General features: G+C 43.0%; 1 protein-coding gene across 2 annotated transcripts in view; it reads left to right on the forward strand.

Moving 5' to 3' along the window:
• LOC309548570 (ras and Rab interactor 3-like) overlaps positions 1 to 19,370 on the forward strand; it is a 60,997-nt gene that overhangs the window by 250 nt on the left and 41,377 nt on the right. The window contains exon 1 of one of the 2 annotated variants that reach the window (XM_082248541.1): positions 14,578 to 14,710. The exons of the other annotated variant lie outside the window; for it this stretch is intronic. The gene's annotated coding sequence lies outside the window, so the exon portion shown is untranslated. Of the gene's footprint in view, positions 1 to 14,577; positions 14,711 to 19,370 lie in introns of those variants that run through there. 2 annotated transcript variants of the gene reach the window in all.

Raw genomic sequence — 19,370 nt, forward strand, 5'->3', positions numbered from 1 at the left:
GTGATACTAGCTGTTACTTGATGAATATGTTATCAGTGGACAAGCTTAAAAGGGTTTTCAATTCTCAGCATAAGTAAATGTGTATTTATCTTGGAATAGGGACTTGGAGCAAACACTGAGCACAATTAATTTTCTTTTTTTTTTTTTACATTTTTCTATTTACTGTGAAAAACCTGAGCAAACAGGAGATATAAGTTTCTGTGCATGCCTGTTACTTACACATAATTTGATACTCTCCGAATTTTTATTTGAGCAGGAGTGAGGATATTTCATCACAGGCTACTATACTGTATATATATATATATATATATATATATATATATATATATGTGTGTAATTATATATAGTTAGTTAAATATATATATATATATATAAAGCGCTGCGTAAACTGTTGGAGCTATATAAATACTATATAATAATAATAATATATACATACATACAGGTGCATCTCATAAAATTAGAATATCATCAATGCAGTTTATTTCAGTAGTTCAATTTACAAAGTGAAACTCATATATATTTTATATAGATGCGTTACACACAGAGTGATATATTTCAAGCATTTCTTTCTTTTAATTTTGATGATTATATATATAGCTAGTGAAAACCCAAAATGTATTATCTCAGAAAATTCGAATATTACATAAGATCAATAAAAAAAAAAAAGGATTTTTAATACAGAAATGTTGGCTTACTGAAAATGATGTTTATGTATAGTATAGTATGCATTCAATACTTGGTCGGGGCTCCTTTTGCATTAATTACTGCATCAATGCGGCGTGGCACGGAGGTGATCAGCCTGTGGCACTGCTGAGGTGTTATGGAAACCCAAGTTTCTTTGATAGTGGCTTTCTGTATTTTTGGGTTTGGTGTCTTTTGGCAGCGTGGCCAGTTGCCAAGTCCTGCTGGAAAATGAAATCCAAGAGAGAGAGATCTATTGTTTCTGGGGGATGTATTGTTGCTGGGGGGGGGGGGGGGTATTTTGTTGCTGGGAGGACCTATTGTTCCTCTGGATTCCATGGTTGCTGGCTGCAAGGGATCTATTTTACTGCTTTTCTTAATAATATTACATTCCATACAAATTACTTAGCACCACAAAATTATACTTGGGTCTGTAGTATCTAACAGGGGCAATACTGGGAGGTGGGTAGGGTGTGGAACCAAGGGACAGGGGTGGTAGGTATATAGCAGGCATCTATTCTCTGAGGAAAAAAAACTATACATATGTTTTATACCGTATAGTGCAGAGGGTCAAGAATGTTGGCTACATATTAACTCTTTCTCTCATATTGCTGTTAAACCAGGTGATATATTAGCTAGGTGATACTAGCTTCACTAGTGTCCTAGCATAATATAGTTTTCTAAGATAGGATTACCTCTAAAATGGACATAGGAAAGTTGGGGTTATCTACCATACATAGTTAAACCCTTCACCTTTATTATAAAAATAAGAACACATAGTGTTCAAGGCTAAAAACGTGGGACTTTTAGGGGGTGTGGCCAGTGCATACATGATGATGTGTTGGTAATACGTACACAGCTGCTGGTAAGCAAAAAGGAGCATATGATAAATCATCACGTGTTATTCATCATTCCATAGCACTTAAACATTTGTACATTGAGTATTATAAAATAAAACAGGGAATGTAGACAATATACATAAATATAATATGATACAATCATAATAAATGGTACATAAATTACAAAATATACCAACAAATAAGCAATGTAGGAATGATTGGATGCTTGCTTGTACAATAACTGTCAGTTGAAAAAGCCTCTTTGGCTCTACGCGTTTCGTGAAACATAGTTGACTTCCTCAGGAGCAGGCAATTTCGATCTCTAGAAAATATAAAATATTTGGTATAGCATCCAAAAAGGAGGGTCAGAGATACAAAAATGTGGAATAAGACTTGCAATAAGATAGTATACTGCCAAAAAGGGCTGGGGGCCACCCGAAAATACGTCCACACCGGGAACTGAGGGAGCAAAGATTCCGCATGCGGCCTGGGCGCTGGGTCCATATAAGATAAGTGGATTCCCATTGAAGGTCATAAGGGCTATAGTAAGATATAAATAAGGAAGTAATTAATGATGGGGTAGTCCAAGTAGTAATAGGTACAATATTAAGCCCAAAGCCAGAGGTAATCTGGCATAGGATGGACCATATGGGACAATTGGTACAAGAACATAATGGGTATTGAGGTAGACTGTAATAATACTGGGGGGTGATATATAGTAGAATGAAATACTGAACCCAAGACCAACAAAGGTAAGGAGTAGACCCAACACTGGAGGTGTGAGAAAGGAGGAAAGGAAGGAAAGAAAAGGCCAATGTGTATAGCGGTGTTACAAGATAATAGGTGAGAAAAGGGGGGGATAGAAAGTGCCCCAAAAATCTAATAAGTTTTATTTTATAATACTCAATGTACAAATGTTTAAGTGCTATGGAATATTTTAATAAACACGTGATGATTTATCATATGCTCCTTTTTGCTTACCAGCAGCTGTGTATGTATTACCAACACATCATCATGTATGCACTGGCCACACCCCCTAAAAGTCCCACGTTTTTAGCCTTGAACACTATGTGTTCTTATTTTTATTGTATACATTAGGGATGGAGACCCCATTGCACAGGTCTCAAATAAAGTCCCAATTTCCTTTTCTACCCCTATTGTCCTTTTCCCCTATCCTTCCCCCTTTTTTCCCTGTTTCCACCCTTTGAATCCTTCACCTTTATTATTTTTATTATTAGAGGTAAGTTGGGGGATAGGTGGTTGGCAATCTTGCTTTGCAGCTCTTGGACCTAGGTCCTCCATGGAGGTAGCATATTTTTTCATGAGATTCTTCTAAGTGCTCTAATTTATTCCCACTATCCAAAAACATACTGATAGGTTATCTGGCTTCCTCCTGAAATAATGCTAGTGTGTATTTGTGTGGTACAAAGTTGGGACCGTAGACTGTGAGTTTCTTCCATATATAGTGTATTTATTAATGTAAATAGTTCTGTGTAATCTGTATGCTGGTGCTATATGACTATAGGAAGAAATATTACAATTTGTATAGGTATTGTTATTCTCATTACTGTTTTCATCATTATTATCATTGTGGGGCAGTGTCAAGGAGTTGCTTCTTCTGGTCTCCTAAACCATCCACTTTGCTTTGTACCACTCAAATTCAGTGTTAGCAGGAAGGAGTATGCCTCTGTACTGCCTCGCAAGAGGATACAATAAAATGTAATTTGTTACATTGTTCTTTCCTCCTAATGATGTCATTTATGTGTTTACGATGCTCCTGGTTTTTCTTTTGGTGAACTCAGCCAGAAGTAGGGAGAGTGTTGTGTACAAGATGCCGGAGAGATCGGAGGGATTGAACCAGTCACAATATAATGGACCTTTTGTTAAGAAAGAACAGAGAGCATTTAGGCCCCATGCACACGAGGCGTTAGAAAAAACGTGCGTCAAAGCTAGTTCTGACGCCGGAAAAAGCAGCTGTAAAAACGTGCTTTCAGTAGCTTTTTCCATTTGCGTTATTGCACGTTTTGCCACGTCGCTTTTAGCAGCGTTTTTATCTGCCTCCATTCCAAATAAATGGTTCCCTATGGGAGCCTATTGATTTGAATGGAAGTCGCACCGCAAGTCGGATCAGGATGATCCGACTTGCGGGGCGACTTGCGCTGTGAGAATCTTGAGGGGGAACTCCACGCCAAAATGGGAAAAAACGGCGCGGGGGTCCCCCCCCAGGTTCCAAACCAGGCCCTTCAGGTCTGGTATGGAATTTGAGGGTAGCCCCATGCCGTTTTCGGTGTGGGGTCCCCCCCCAAAATCCATACCAGACCCTTAACCGAGCATGCAGCCCGGCAGGCCAGGAAAGGGGAGGGGACGAGCGAGCGCCCCCACCCCCCCGGACCACACCAGGCCACATGCCCTCAACATTGGGGGGTGTTGGTGCTTTGGGGCAGGGGGGCTCTGCACCCCCCACCTCAAAGCACCTTGCCTCCATGTTGATGAGGACAAGGGCCTCATCCCCACAACCCTGGTCGGTGGTTGTGGGGGTCTGCGGGCAGGGGGCTCATCGAAATCTGGAAGCCCCCTTTAACAAGGGGGCCACCCAGATCCCGGACCCCCTCCCTATGTGAATGGGTAGGGGTACATTGTACCCCTACCCATTCACCCCATAAAAGACAGTATGTGTGAATAACGACAGGAGACGTTTTGAAAAAGTTTATTAAAAATCTTCATCCGGTCTTCTCCACTCTGATCTTCTCCTCTCCGCTCTTCTGCTGTCCAATCTTCTGCTCTTCTGCTGTCCAATCTTCTGCTCTTTTGCTGTCCAATCTTCTGCTCTTTTGCTGTCCAATCTTCTGCTCTTTTGCTCTTGGCTCTTCATCTTCCTCCGGTCCTCCTCCGACGATGTCTCCGGTGATTATGCCGCTCTCCGGTCTCTGCAGCTTAATATATAGCCATTAGGGGCGTGGCCTCTCGATGATGTCACCAGGAGGCCCCGTCCCCTTATGCCACAGATGATGTAATCTGTGACATAAGGGGGCGTGGTCTCCCGATGACGTCATCGGGCGGCCACGCCCCTAATGGCTACATATTAAGCTGCAGAGACCGGTATAATCACCGGGAACATCGTCGGAGGAGGACCGGAGGAAGAAGAAGAGTCAAGAGCAAAAGAGCAGAAGATTGGACAGCAAAAGAGCAGAAGATTAGACAGCAGAAGAGCGGAGAGGAGAAGATCAGAAGAGCAGAGTGGAGAAGACCGGAGCGGAGAAGACCCGATGAAGATTTTTAATAAACTTTTTCAAAATGTCTCCTGTCATTATTCACATACACTGCCTTTTATGGGGTGAATGGGTAGGGGTACAATGTACCCCATACCCATTCACATAGGGAGGGGGTCCGGGATCTGGGGGCCCCCTTGTTAAAGGGGACTTCCAGATTCCGATGAGCCCCCTGCCCGCAGACCCCCACAACCACCGGCCAGGGTTGTGGGGATGAGGCTCTTGTCCTCATCAACATGGGGGCAAGGTGCTTTGGGGTGGGGGGGTGCAGAGCCCCCCCTACCCCAAAGCACCAACACCCCCCATGTTGAGGGCATGTGGCCTGTTATGGTCCAGGGGGGGTGGGGCCGCTCGCTCGTCCCCTCCCCTTTCCTGGCCTGCCGGGCTGCATGCTCGGATAAGGGTCTGGTATGGATTTTGGGGGGGACCCCACGCCGAAAAAACGCTACCCTCAAATTCCATACCAGACCCGAAGGGCCTGGTTTGGAACCGGGGGGGACCCCTACGCCGTTTTTTCCCATTTTGGCGTGGAGTTCCCCCTCAAGATTCTCACAGCGCAAGTCGCCCCGCAAGTCGGATTATCCTGATCCGACTTGCGGTGCGACTTCCATTCAAATCAATAGGCTCCCATAGGGAATAATTGATTTTGAATGGAAGAAAAAAAAACGTATAGCGTGGCTTAACGCATGTTAAGCAACGTTATAGCAACGTTATTCAGCCTTTAGCAGCGTCAGACGTTTTTACAGCTGTAACGCTGGTCCTCAGAATGCGCAGGCTGTGGGTTCTTGTTGCAGCTTAAAAACGCCTAGGCCACTTACAGCTCAAAAACGTCTGTGTGTGCATGAGGCCATAGAATAACATGGAGGTGCGTTTTTAGGCTGCAAAAAGAAAACGCTTGACGCTACTTACAGCGGCGTTAAAAACGCCCCGTGTGCATGGGGCCTTAAAGTATCTTTGAAACTAGAATACAGTACTGTAGTTTAGCAACAAAAGGCATAGTGGTGATTAGAGGGTGGGACAGTAGTGTCAGTAGTCTTTAGGGAAATTATAGTGCACACAGAAAGCAAAAAAGCTGTGTTTCAGTGAATGATGTGCATGTTCCCACTGCTCAAACCAATTGAAGTGGCTTAAAGTGGAACTTTAACCATAGCAACTTGATAAAAAATAATGTTCTTTAGCAAGGAACATACATTCCACATTAATAATATTAATGCTACCAAAGATAGTATGTGTTGTAAATTGCCTCCAGGATTGCTCCTGTTCCTTCTTGCCGGAGGCTGCCCATTTGCTGAAGCCCATGAGCAGCAGTAAATCTTTAGGCTGCCAGCAGATCAGCCTCTACTGGCTTTGATTTTCGGCACAGTGCTAAAAAATAGAGAGCAACTGTACATGTGCAGAGCAGGGCGAGACAGTGTATTCTGGACTTTAAACAGTATAGGCACTTAATTTTTAATGTTTTACATAGCTAAACCTGCAAAAGGAGCCAGTCTGAAGTGATCTAGCAGGACTTGAAGCGTAACTCCACTTTTGTTGAGAAAAAAACATTCCCCTCTGGGTGATCTCTGTACATTGGAGGGATTTTAACAAACTTTGTTGCAGATTCCCACCTTTTGTTATTCTGAAGAAATCATTGTTTGCTCCTCTGGGCCTCTGTGCTGAGTGGGTCAAATAAGAGTGGTTTCATAATTATCTATCAGCTGTGGCAGCTGCGGGTCTCTAATGAGAAAAGCTGCTGGGCCTGCATCCCTTTAGATGTGTTCCTATTAGAATTATCTCACCAAAAATGACATTTTTGTTGCAGGGGATGCCAGAAATCTGACTTGTATCTTCAGCAGACGTATGTGAAATATGGTGAGCCAATCACACAAGCAGGAAATTATGTTTCTGGGGTGAGGTCTGTACACATTCTGTGTATAGAACAGCTCCAGGTAGCCATATTGCATTGCGTTTTCAGAAAATTACAGCGGCTGCAGATTGAAAAGATAAGGTAATTTTTAATAACATTCAATTACAATATGATTTGTGTCCCAATTGTATACGCTATATTGTTTTTTATTTATTTGCTGATTTATTCCTTAATTTTCTGAATAAAGTTCTACTTTTAAGTGTATGTCTAGCCATAACATTTTCCTTTGTAATAGATGGAGCTTGGAAGGGTAGACCACTGCCAGTTTTGTGAATGTTATTAAAAGCTCCATTAGAGTGATTTACCCTCACGTCCTGCTCTGCCGATGAAGGTCTTACCAGACAGGGGAACTCTCCTATGGAAAAAAAAAATAATAATTATAATAAATATATAATTTTTGAGGGTTCTAAGTAATTTTCTAGCAAAAAAAAAGAACAAAAATTAAGTGTAAGGTTTTGCACTTGGGGACTAAAAACATAAAAGCACAATACACTTTGGGGGGGGGCCTTTGGGGGAATCGAAAATGGAGAAAGATCTGGGAGTCTTGGTAGAGGATAGACTAAGCAATAGCATGCAATGTCAAGCAGCAAAGCCGGCAGAATATTAGCATGCATAAAGAAAGGGATGTATTCCAGAGATAAGACTATAATCCTTCCACTTTATAAAACTCTGGTCCGACCACATCTGGAGTATTTTGTCCAGTTCTGGTCGCCGGTCCTCAGGAGGGATGTGTTGGAGCTGGAGAGAGTCCAGAGAAGGGCAACTAAACTAATTAGGGGATTGGAGGACCTTAATTATGAAGAGCGTCTGCAATCGCTTGATTTATTCTCCATTAAAAAGAGACGCCTGAGAGGGGACATGATAGCAATTTATAAATATCTCAATGGTGATCTCAGCATAGATAAAAAAGCTATTCAGTCGAAAGGATTGCATGAGGACTCAAGGGCATACAATGCGATTAGAGGAGAAGCGTTTTAACCTCAGGCAACGTGGGGGGTTCGTTACTGTTAGGGCTACAAGATTGTGGAATTCTCTACCACAAGAGGTGGTTTCTGCGGGAAGTATGGTGGCTTTCAAAAGACTCTTAAGCCCCGTACACACGTACCGATGGTCGGCATACAAATGTTCCTCTTTTCTCCCCGGGATGTCGGTGTCTGTTGAAAAGTGCAAAGACAGCACAAGGACAGCACAAGAATTTTGTCTGCAGACTTCAGCTGACTGCAGAAGTGATGTCATGTAATGGTTAACTTTCCCTGTGTTTTTAATTTTCTGAGCATGCCCAGTCTTGCAAATCTGCGGTCTGTCGGCCGAATTCTGTACTGACAGGCGAACAATCGTCCGTTCTGGTGTCCGCAGACAAAAATTTTCATGTTTGCACGAAAGACTTTTGTCCGCGGATTGTGCGCAGACATCTGTCGGAGGCACCATACTAACACGCGTACAATCGGCAGATCTTTCGTCCGCCGACGTTTGTATGCCGACGATCGGTACGTGTGTACGGGCCTTTAGACGTACATCTCAAGGATCAGAACATTCAGGGGTATGCGAGATGATTACGGCCACATACACCTACACAGGTTGAACTGGATGGACTATTGTCTTTATTCAACCTCACTTACTATGTAACTATGTAACTTCTAAACAACCAATGTCAGAAATAGGCTTGGTCCTTGGGAGTAACTGATTACAGTGCAGCTTATTTTAATGGAGAAGATGTGGGAGGGGGAAGGGGTGTGGGTTGAAGAAATATGAGTCCAGTTTTGGAAAGATTGAGTATGAGGAAATGGTGTGGCATCTAGGCAGATATGTAATTAATAAGTTAGTGATGCGTGGGGAAATGGAAGAGATGAGCTAAGGAATGGAGAGATAGATTTGGGTGTCACCAGCATGCAAGTGGGATCAGAAACCATGGGAGGTTATTAATTGACCCAGGTAGGAGGTGTAGATAAAGAATAGAAGAGGTGTGGGGAACAGGCCTTGGGGTCTCCTACGGAAGGAGGAAGCAGAGAGGGGGAAGATAAAGTGGATGAAACTGAAGGTGCACTGAGATGGGTAGGGGAAGAACTAAAAAAGAGCTGGAGTGGAGTTTTTATCAAAGGAGCTAGTAGTCAACCGTGTCAGTGGCAAAAGACAGGTCTAAGAGTATGATTACAGATTAGTGGTCATTGTTTTTGGAAGTTAGTTAGTTGCTGGTGAGTTTTAGGAAGGCAGGTTATGAAAAGTGTTGTGTCCAGAAACCAGATTAACCACTTGCCGACCCCCGCACGACTATCTACGTCGGCGGTCAGCCCCTCACAGGCAAAGTGACGTAGGGCTACGTCACTAGCTTGTGAGGGTCTAGGGAGCGAGCGCGCGCCCCCGGAGGCGCGCTCCCGCTCCCGAGTGGTCACGGACCCCCCCCGCGCGTGTGACCGGCGGACCCGATGTCCGCCGGCCACTCTGCGATCGGCGGGGGAGAGGGAGAAAGTCAGGCAGCTTGTGTAAACAAGCTGCCTGTCATTCTCCTCGCTGTATGAGAGCTGATCATCTGGATCTACTATGTAGATCCATTGATCACTCTGCATACAGCTGAAGCCCCAGCCAATCACAGTTAGAATCACGCCCCTAGGGACACACACAGCCCCTCCCTCTCAAATAAAGTTAACCCCTTCACTACCAGTGTATTTTTACAGTAACAGTGCATATATATAGCACTGATTACTGTAGAAATGTCACTGGTAACCCCAAAAGTGTCAAAAATGTCAGTCAAGGGTCCGATCTGTCCGCCGCAATGTCGCAGTACCGCAAAAAAAATCGCAGATCGCCGCCATTACGCGTTAAAAAAAAAAACAACAAAAATGACAAAAATCTTTCCCTTAGTTAGTAAACGCAATAACTTTTGCGCAAACCAATCAAAATACGCTTTTTGCGATTTTTTTTTACCAAACATAGGTAGCATAAAACAAATTGGCCGAAAATTTTAAAAAATTTTGATTTTTACATTTTTTTTGGGGGAATTTCATATAAAAAAAAGGGAAAAATATTGCTATTTTTGCAAAATGGACGCTCTTTTTTTGTTTATAGCGCGTGATCAAAAAATCGCACAGGTGATCAAATACCGCCAAAAGAAAGCTCTGTTTCTGGGAAAAAAAGGACGCCAAATTCGTTTAGGTACAGCGTCGCACGACCGCGCAATTCTCCATTAAAGTCACGCAGTGCCGAATCGCAAAATACCCCCTGGTCAGGAAGGGGGTAAAATCTTCCGGGGCTTAAGTGGTTAAAAGGAGTGGAGACGATTGTTAACATTTAGGGGGTGCCATACATTTTACACGTCATAGTTAAACAAAACCTAAGCAAGTATGGTTTGCATACACTGCAGAAATATAACGTAAAGCAGAACTTTGCTCATAACAAATGATAAAAAATAATATTCGTTAGCAAGGAACATACATAAATTATGCAACTAAAAGCAGTGTGTGCAGTAAATTGCATTGTTCCTATTTCTTCTTGCTGGAGGCTGCCATTTTGTTGAAGCCCAGAGCCCTGAGCAGCAGTAAAAGCAGAACTAAACCCTATTCTTTTCAGCCAAGGAAGCTGTCATCTATTTGATCTGCAACTGCCATGGTGCTGCACATGTGATCAGTTATGACATCAATTATTTAGTAAATTAACAGTTTGGTTGAGAATACAAACAAATGTGACAGTTGCCATTCCTGGTAAAAGTTGCCTACTGGGCACTTTTACCCCCTTCCTGCCCAGGCCAATTTTCAGATTTCAGTGCTGTCGCACATTGAATGACAATTGCACGGTCATGCAACGCTGTACCCAAACAAAATTGTTATCATTTTTTGAGACTGATGGAGCTTACTTATTGTGGTATGTACTCACCACTATTTTTTTTTTTTTTTTGCTAAAAAAAAAAACCCAAAAAAGCCTGTAAATTTTGAAAAAAAAAAAAAAAAACGATTTTCTCTGTTTCTGTTTTGTAAATAAGCTGATAAATAAAATGAATGAATAAAATGTTGTAAATAAGTAATTTTTCTACTTCACTGCTGTGGACTGGTGATGAGGTGGCACTGATAGGCTGCACTAATGGACACTGATAGGTGGCAATGATATGCAGCACTGATGAGCACTGATAGGCGGCACTGATGGGTGGCACTGATAGGTGGAACTGATGGACACTAATAGGTGGCACTGATGGGAACTGATAGGTGGCACTTATGGGCATGGATAGGCGGCACTGATGGGCAATGGTTGGAGGCACTGATAGGCAGCACTGATGGACAGTGAAAGGCAGCACTGACTGGCATCACTAATGGACACTGGTATCACTGCTGGGCACCGATTGGCATCCCTGCTGGTTGGCATCACAGCGGGGCACTGTTGGGGCTGTACTGATAATCAGGCTACTGATGATTAATGCCTGGATTATCCGTGCAGATTTCTCCTCTGAGGAAATGCCGCTGATCGGCTCTCCTCTCCTCACACGCTGTCAGTGTGAGGAGGGGAATGCCGATAACCGGCATTTCCTTGTTTACATGTGATCAGCTGTGATCAGACACAGCTGATCACATGGGTAAAAAGCCTTGTCATCGGCTCTTTACCAAGATCATTGCTGCACCATGTCCCAGGGACAGAACGCACCTCCGATCACCGCCCTCAGAAAAAAAAATGCACTAATGACAGGAGCGCCAGGCAAAAGGATAAAAGAAATGTCTTGGAAATGTCTTTGAGGGTCTACAGAAATGTTAGAAATATTCTTCTCCCTAAGGTTGCAACATGATTTTTTTTTCCAAGTATAGCCGTCCTATATTTCTCTTTAGCATAGCCTCCATATGCATCCAATTATAGGATACATATGTATCTCTTTGGCATAGCCTTCATATGCATCTCCTTGGTATAGCATCAATATGCATCCAGGTTTAGGCTAAATGAGCATCTCTTTGGTATAGCCTCCATTTGCATCCAGGTATAGGCTATATATGCATCTCTTTGGCATAGCCCTCATATGCACCTTTGCTATAGCTTCCATATGCATTTCTTTGGTATAGCCCCCATGTACAGTCAGGTCCATAAATATTGGGACATCAACACAATTCTAATCTTTTTGGCTCTATACACCACCACAATGGTTTTGAAATGAAACAAACAAGATGTGCTTTAACTGCAGATTTTCAGCTTTAATTTGAGGGTATTTACATCCAAATCAGGTGAACGGTGTAGGAATTACAACAGTTTGTATATGTGCATCACACTTTTTAGGGGCCAAAAGTAATGGGACAGATTAACAATCATAAATCAAACTTTCACTTTTTAATACTTCGTTGCAAATCCTTTGCAGTCAATTACAGCCTGAAGTCTGGAACGCATAGACATCACCAGACGCTGGGTTTCATCCCTGGTGATGCTCTGCCAGGCCTCTACTGCAACTCTCTTCGGTTCCTGCTTGTTCTTGGGGCATTTTCCCTTCAGTTTTGTCTTCAGCAAGTGAAATACATGCTCAATCGGATTCAGGTCAGGTGATTGACTTGGCCATTGCATAACATTCCACTTCTTTCCCTGAAAAAGCTCTTTGGTTGCTTTCGCAGTATGCTTCGGGTCATTGTCCATCTGCACTTTGAAGTGCCGTCCAATGAGTTCTGAAGCATTTGGCTGAATATGAGCAGATAATATTGCCCGAAACACTTCAGAATTCATCCTGCTGCTTTTGTCAGCAGTCCCATCATCAATAAATACAAGAGAACCAGTTCCATTGGCAGCCATACATGCCCACGTCATGACACTACCACCACCATGTTTCACTGATGAGGTGGTATGTTTTGGATCATGAGCAGTTCCTTTCCTTCTCCATACTCTTCTCTTCCCATCACTCTGGTACAAGTTGATCTTGGTCTCATCTGTCCATAGGATGTTGTTCCAGAACTGTGAAGGCTTTTTTAGATGTTTTTGGCAAACTTTAATCTGGCCTTCCTGTTTTTGAGGCTCACCAATGGTTTACATCTTGTGGTGAGCCCTCTGTATTCACTCTGGTGAAGTCTTCTCTTGATTGTTTACTTTGACACACATACACCTACCTCCTGGAGAGTGTTCTTGATCTGGCCAACTGTTGTGAAGGGTGTTTTCTTCACCAGGCAAAGAATTCTTCGGTCATTCTCCACAGTTGTTTTCCGTGGTCTTCTGGGTCTTTTGGTGTTGCTGAGCTCACCGGTGTGTTCTTTCTTTTTAAGGATGTTCCAAGCAGTTGATTTGGCCACACCTAATGTTTTTGCTATCTCTCTGATGGATTTGTTTTGTTCTTTTTTAGCCTAATGATGGCTTGCTTCACTGATAGTGACAGCTCTTTGGATCTCATATTGAGAGTTGACAGCAACAGATTCCAAATGCAAATAGCACACTTGAAATTAACTCAGGGCCTTTTTATCATTGATGGTTACTAGATTAAGGGTTTTGTTGTACCATTTACCAGATGGTTGTTTCTAATATTTTTTTTTTCCTGTGAGCCCTATTTTGTGGATATCTGTGTAATAATGATACATTTCAATTTAATTGTTTTATCTCATATGTATTTATGTAACGCTAAGCGCTCCGGTCCCTGCTTCTGGACCGGAGCGCTCGCGGCGTTCGTTCCAGATCCACTCACCTGTGCCCGCTCCGGCTCCCTCCTCCACTCCCCGCTCACGTGGTTCCCGGCGGGTGCACCCCTGCACCATAGGGCGCGCGCGCGCTGGTTGTTTGAAATTTAAGGGGCCTGTGCACCAGTAATTGGTGCCTGGTCCAAACCTCCCTTCCTGTTTTGCTGTTTCCTGTGACCTGTTTCCTGTTTCCTGTGACCTGTTTCCTGTTTCTTATATAAACCCACTCCCCCTTCCTGTCCTGGCCGGATCTTGTTGCCTTAGTGCCTTGAGAAAGCGATTTGTGTTTGCCTTGCCTGTGTATCTGACCTTCTGCCGTTGACCTCTGACTTCGAACCTTTGCCACCTGCCCTGACCTTCTGCTATGTCTGACCTTGCCTTTGCCTTGTCCTATTGTACCACGCCTGTATCAGCTGCCAGTGAGGTTGAGCCATTACCGGGGGACACGACCTGGTTGCTACCGCCGCAGCAAGTCCATCCCGCCTTGCGGCGGGCTCTGGTGAAAACCGGTAGTAACTTAGAACCGGTCCTCTAGTACGGTCCACGCCAATCCCTCACTGACACAGAGGATCCACCTCTAGTGCAGTCATCTGCCGCCAGTCCGGACCCTGACAATTTAATTTAGTTGTATGTACAATTGTATAATAGTATTATGTACTGACCATGTAGCATCTAAAAAAAGTAAACCTATTACACACTATCATTTACCATCTAATATTTCTTTAATGTTGTAAAGCGCTGCGCAAACTGTTGGCGCTATATAAATCCTGTATAATACAATAATATTTAATTATTTTATTATGTTCATTTCTATGCATTTGTACATGTATGTGTATATATGTGCAGTTATGTTTGCACGTATATGTATCTTATCCACCATTTTCTATGATTGTTAGACTTATGATTTTATCAGTCACCTTTACATTATATTGTGTTTCGTTGTCACCCTGAATGTGGGGGATTTCTCCTGACCTATGCACTTTCTGTTATATACTACTGAACACTGTGTTGCATTTTACTGACCTCTGAACTCTGCATTACTTACTAATGACCCTTTAACTCTTCATACCTTCCTTATCTTTTAATCAAACCTTGTTTGGTATTCTCCTTTAAAAAAAAAAAAAAACAAGTGTGCTGCATTCTGGTGATCTTTGATCTCTTCCGTGTCGTTCAGGTAGATCTCCAGGGTTGCCTATGCGAGCCCCACAGAGATACACACTCGGAATGTATCATTGCTTTGCTGCGTGCATGCGCTTGCCCACTCCCTTCTGCAAATACTCCTCACAGAAGAAGCAGAAGGGGAGCGAAGCAAAATTGGGCAGGGCTGAGGAGCCCAAAAGAGCAAGCTAGTCAACTAACTAGTAGTCCTAACTACTTTCATTAGCAGTGCTCAGCAAAAAGGTCAGTGTCAAATTGCATTTTCTGAATGATTTAGACCAACTGTATAGCGTACTTACTATTTTTCACTGTATTTTCTGGAAGAGCTGATGGGTTTCCACAGTTTTAAGACTGTACGGGCTTGTAGCTAGTAAAATAAATCCATAATGTTGTGAGTGTATGAGAGTCACCAGTAACTGCATCTTCCTCCACCCCCACAATCATTTATATATATATCAGGTAGATCATTTTGTTTTTCAGAATTTGACATTTTTGCTGAATTACTGGACTTCTATATTCTTTTTTTTATTATTTAACCACTTCCATACCGGGCCTATTCTGGCACTCCTCTCCTACATGTAAAAATCATAATGTCTTTGCTAGAAATTTTTTTTTTAGCAGAGACCCTAGGGAATAAAATGGAGGTTGTTGCAACTTTTTATGTCACACGGTATTTGCGCAGAAATTTTTCAAATGTGTTTTGTTTAGAAGAAAAACTGTTTCATGAATAAAAAAAAAAAACACTAAAGTTAGCCGAATTTTTTTGTATAATGTGAAAAATGTTACGCCAAGTAAATAGGTACCTACCATGTCATGCTTTAAAATTGTGCACACTCGTGGAATGGTGCCAAACTTTGATATTTAAAAATCTCCATAAGAGACACCTTCAATTTTTTTACAGGTTATCAGTTTAGAGTTACAGAGGAGGTCTTGGGCTAGAATTATTGCTCTTGCTCTAACGTTCGCGGTGATACCTCACATGTGTGGTTTGTACACAGTTTACATATGTGGACAGGATGTACGTATGCATTTGCTTCTGCGTGTGAGCACGTGGGGATGGGGGTGCTTTTAATTTTTTTTTTTTTTTTTATTGTTTATTTTATTTGAATTTTTTTTTTTTTTTGGATTACTTTTATTCCTATTACAAGGAATGTAAACACCCCTTGTAATAGGAATAGGGCAAGACCGGTCCTCTTAATGGAGAGACGTGGGGTCTAAAAGACCCCACATCTCTCCTCTAGGCAGCAAAGCCTGAGATCCAAAAAAAAAAAAAAAGATTTCCAGCTGAGTACACGGCAGTGTTTACATCTGCCAGGCTGGTCTTGGTGTCATAACGTCACACCTGAGGCTCCGAGGGTCATAGAGACTGCCGGGGACTATCTGGTCAGTCCTTGGTATTCTCTATGGTAAACTTCCATCACCAGTGGATTCCTTCTCCGGGCCGCCATTCACACAGGTGAGCCGGTAGAAGCACCGAAGGGTGACAGGAGGGGGATGTCCGCTCCCGGCGCCAGTAAAATCAGTTGCTTTGTTTTTATGGTGCAGGGAATCACCAGCAGAAAAGAATGATATCTGAATGATGCCTGCAGCCAAATAAAGTGCACCTGTGTGTAATTTAATTTCAGTATAAATACAGCCCTCAGAGGTTTGTTGGAGAACCTTAGTGAACAAACAGCATCATGAAGGCCAAGGAACACACCAGATAGGTCAGGGATAAAGTTGAGAAGTTTAAAGTAGGGTTAGGTTGTAAAAAAATATCCCAAGCTTTGAATATCTCATGGAGCACTGTTAAATCCATCATCCGAAAATGGAAAGAGTATGTCACAACTGCAAACCTACCAAGACATGGCTGTCCACCTAAACTGACAGGCCAGGGAAAGAGAGCATTATTTAGAGAAGCAGCCAAAAGGCCCATGGTAACTCTGGAGGAGCTGCAGAGATCCACAGTTCAGGTGGGAGAATCTGTCCACAGGACAACTACTAGTCGTGCACTCCACAAATCTGCCCTTTATGGAAGAGTGACAAGAAGAAAGCTATTATCGGAAAAAAAAGCCATGAGAAGTCCTGTTTGCAGTTTGCCACAAACCATGTAAGGGATATAGCAAACATGTGGAAGAAGGTGCTCTGGTCAGATTAGACCAAAATTTAACTTTTTGGCCTAAAGGCAAAATGCTATGTGTGGCGGAAAACACTGCACATCACCCTGAACACACCATGCCCACTGTGAAACATGGTGGTGACAGCATCATGTTGTGGGGATGCTTTTCTTCAGCACAGACAGGGAAGCTGATCAGAGTTGATGGGAAGATGGATGGAGACAAATAGAGGGCAATCTTAGAAGAAAACCTGTTAAGAGTCTGCAAAAGACTGGAGACTGGGGCGGAGGTTCACCTTCCAGCAGCACAATTACCCTAAACATACAGCCAGAGCTACAGTGGTATGGTTTAGATCAAAGCATATTCATGTGTTAGAATGGCCCAGTCAAGGTCCAGACCTAAATTAAATTGAGAATCTGTGGCAAGACTTGAAATTTGCTTCTCACAGATGCTCTCCATCCAACATGACAGAGCTTGAGCTATTTTGCAAAGAAGAATGGGCAAAAATTTCACTCTCTAGATGTGCAAAGCTGGTAGAGACATCCCCAAACAGACTTGCAGTTGTAATTGCAGCAAAAGGTGGTTTTACAAAGTATTGACTCAGGAGGCTATATAAAAAAATGCACGCCACACTTTTCACATATTTATTTGTAAAAATGTTGAACTCCAGTTAACATTTTCCTTCCACTTCACAATTATGCGCCACTTTACATAGTTACATACACTGCTCAAAAAAACACTTTGAAAACACATCAGATCTCAATGGGGAAAAATATCATGCTAGATATCTATACTGATATGGACTGCATAATGTGTTAGGAACGAAAGGAGGCCACATCGTTTGATTGAAATAAAAATCTATCAACCTACAGAGGGCTCAATTCAAAGACACCACCAAAAATCAAAGTGAAAAAATGATGCAGCAGGATAGTCCATTTTGCTGAAAATTTCATTGCAGCAACTCAAAATGGTACTCAGTAGTTTGTATGGCTCTCACGTGCTTGTATGCATGCCTGACAACATTGGGGCATGCTCCTAATGTGTAGAGGATGGATGGTGTCCTGGGGTATTTTCTCCAATTCTGGACCAGGGCATCACTGAGCTCCTAAACAGACTGAGTTGCAACCTGGCGGCGTCTGATGGACCAAAACATAATGTCCCAGAGGTGTTCTATTAGATTTGGGTCCGAAGAGCACAGGGGCCATTCAATGGTATCAATTCTTTTATTCTCCAGGAACTGGCTGTATACTCTCGCCACATCAGGCCAGGCATTGTCATGCACCAGGACAAAACCAAAGACCCATTGCGTAGGATTTGACAATTGGTCCAAGGATTTCATCCCGATTTCTAATGTCAGTCAGGATTTCATTGTTGAGCCTGTAAAGGTCTGTGCAGCCCTCTATGGATATGCCTCCCCAGTTCATCAGTGACCCACCACCAAACCAGTTGTGCTGAACGATGTTACAGGCAGTATAACGTTCTCCACAGTTCTCCAGACCCTTTCACCCCTGTCACATGTGCTCAGGGCGAATCTATACTTATGTGAAAAGCACAGGGCACCAGTGGCAGACCTGCCAATTCTGGTATTCAATTGCAAATGCCATTTGAGCTCCACGGTGCCGGGCAGTGAGCACAGGGCGCACCAGAGAACATTGGGCCCTCAGGCCACCATCATAAAGTCTGTTTCTGATTGCTTGGCCAGAGACATTTACACCAGTAGCCTGCTGGAGGTCATTTTGTAGGGCTCTAGCAGTGCTAATCTTGTTCCTCCATGCACAAAGGAGCAGATACCAGTCCTGACTCCTGCTGATGGGTTAAGGACCGTCTATGGCCCCGTCCAGCTCTCCTAGAGTAACTGCCTGTCTCCTAGAATCTCCTCCATGCTCTTGAGACTGTGCTGGGAGACACAGCAAACCTTTTGGCAATGGCACGTATTGATGTGCCATCCTGGAGGAGTTGTATTGCCTTTGCAACCTCTATAGGGTCCAGGTATCGCTTCATGCTCTCAGTAGTGACACTAACCCTAGCCAAATGCAAAACTAGTGAAAAACAGTCAGAAAAAATGAGTAGGGGAAAAAATTGGCTTCCACCTGTAAAACCATTCCTGTTTTGGGGGTTGTCTCATTGTTGCCCATCTAGTGCACCTGTTGTTAATTTAATTAACACCAAAGCAGCTGAAACTGATTTACAACCCCCTCTGCTACTAAACTGATCAGATCAATATCCCAGGAGTTTAATTGATTTGATGCTGTACTCAGTGGTGTATTTAGGTTTTGTGCTGCCCTAGGACTGACTAAACTCTTGCACCCCCTAATTTAAATATGACCCACCCCTTCCTGCCAAGGCCCCCCCTTCCTGTTTAAGACCCCCCCTGTCATCTGCAAACCACACCTCTTCCTCTTTAGGCCTCACCAACACAGCGACTGGTGTGAATGTATCCTAAGCTGTGTTGAGAGATTTTTGCTTGCTTCAAGTATTTTTTCCATACCTATGCAAGTCTATTGGAATGCAAAATCTGCATTAGGCACAGGTAAATGCAGGTCAAAAGGAGGTCAAGTACACCTGTCAATGACTTCTGAATGATCACTGAATCATCTCAAACTGATGATAGAACAAATGTGCTAAGTGATAACAAAAGTGAGTGCTCATATTCACCTGCTAAAATACCCCTAAATGACATCACATTGGGCCAGCAGATAGGGTTGGGCTAAATCCATGTTTGTGGATTATTGGACATACAATGCTGATCTGATAACACAGGTAACTTTCTTGGCCGTCAGTGCCACTTATCCCACTTATCCCAGGAA

Source organism: Pelophylax lessonae (genome assembly GCF_965119305.1).
Source record: "Pelophylax lessonae genome assembly, chromosome: 2".
Lineage (NCBI taxonomy): Eukaryota > Metazoa > Chordata > Amphibia > Anura > Ranidae > Pelophylax > Pelophylax lessonae.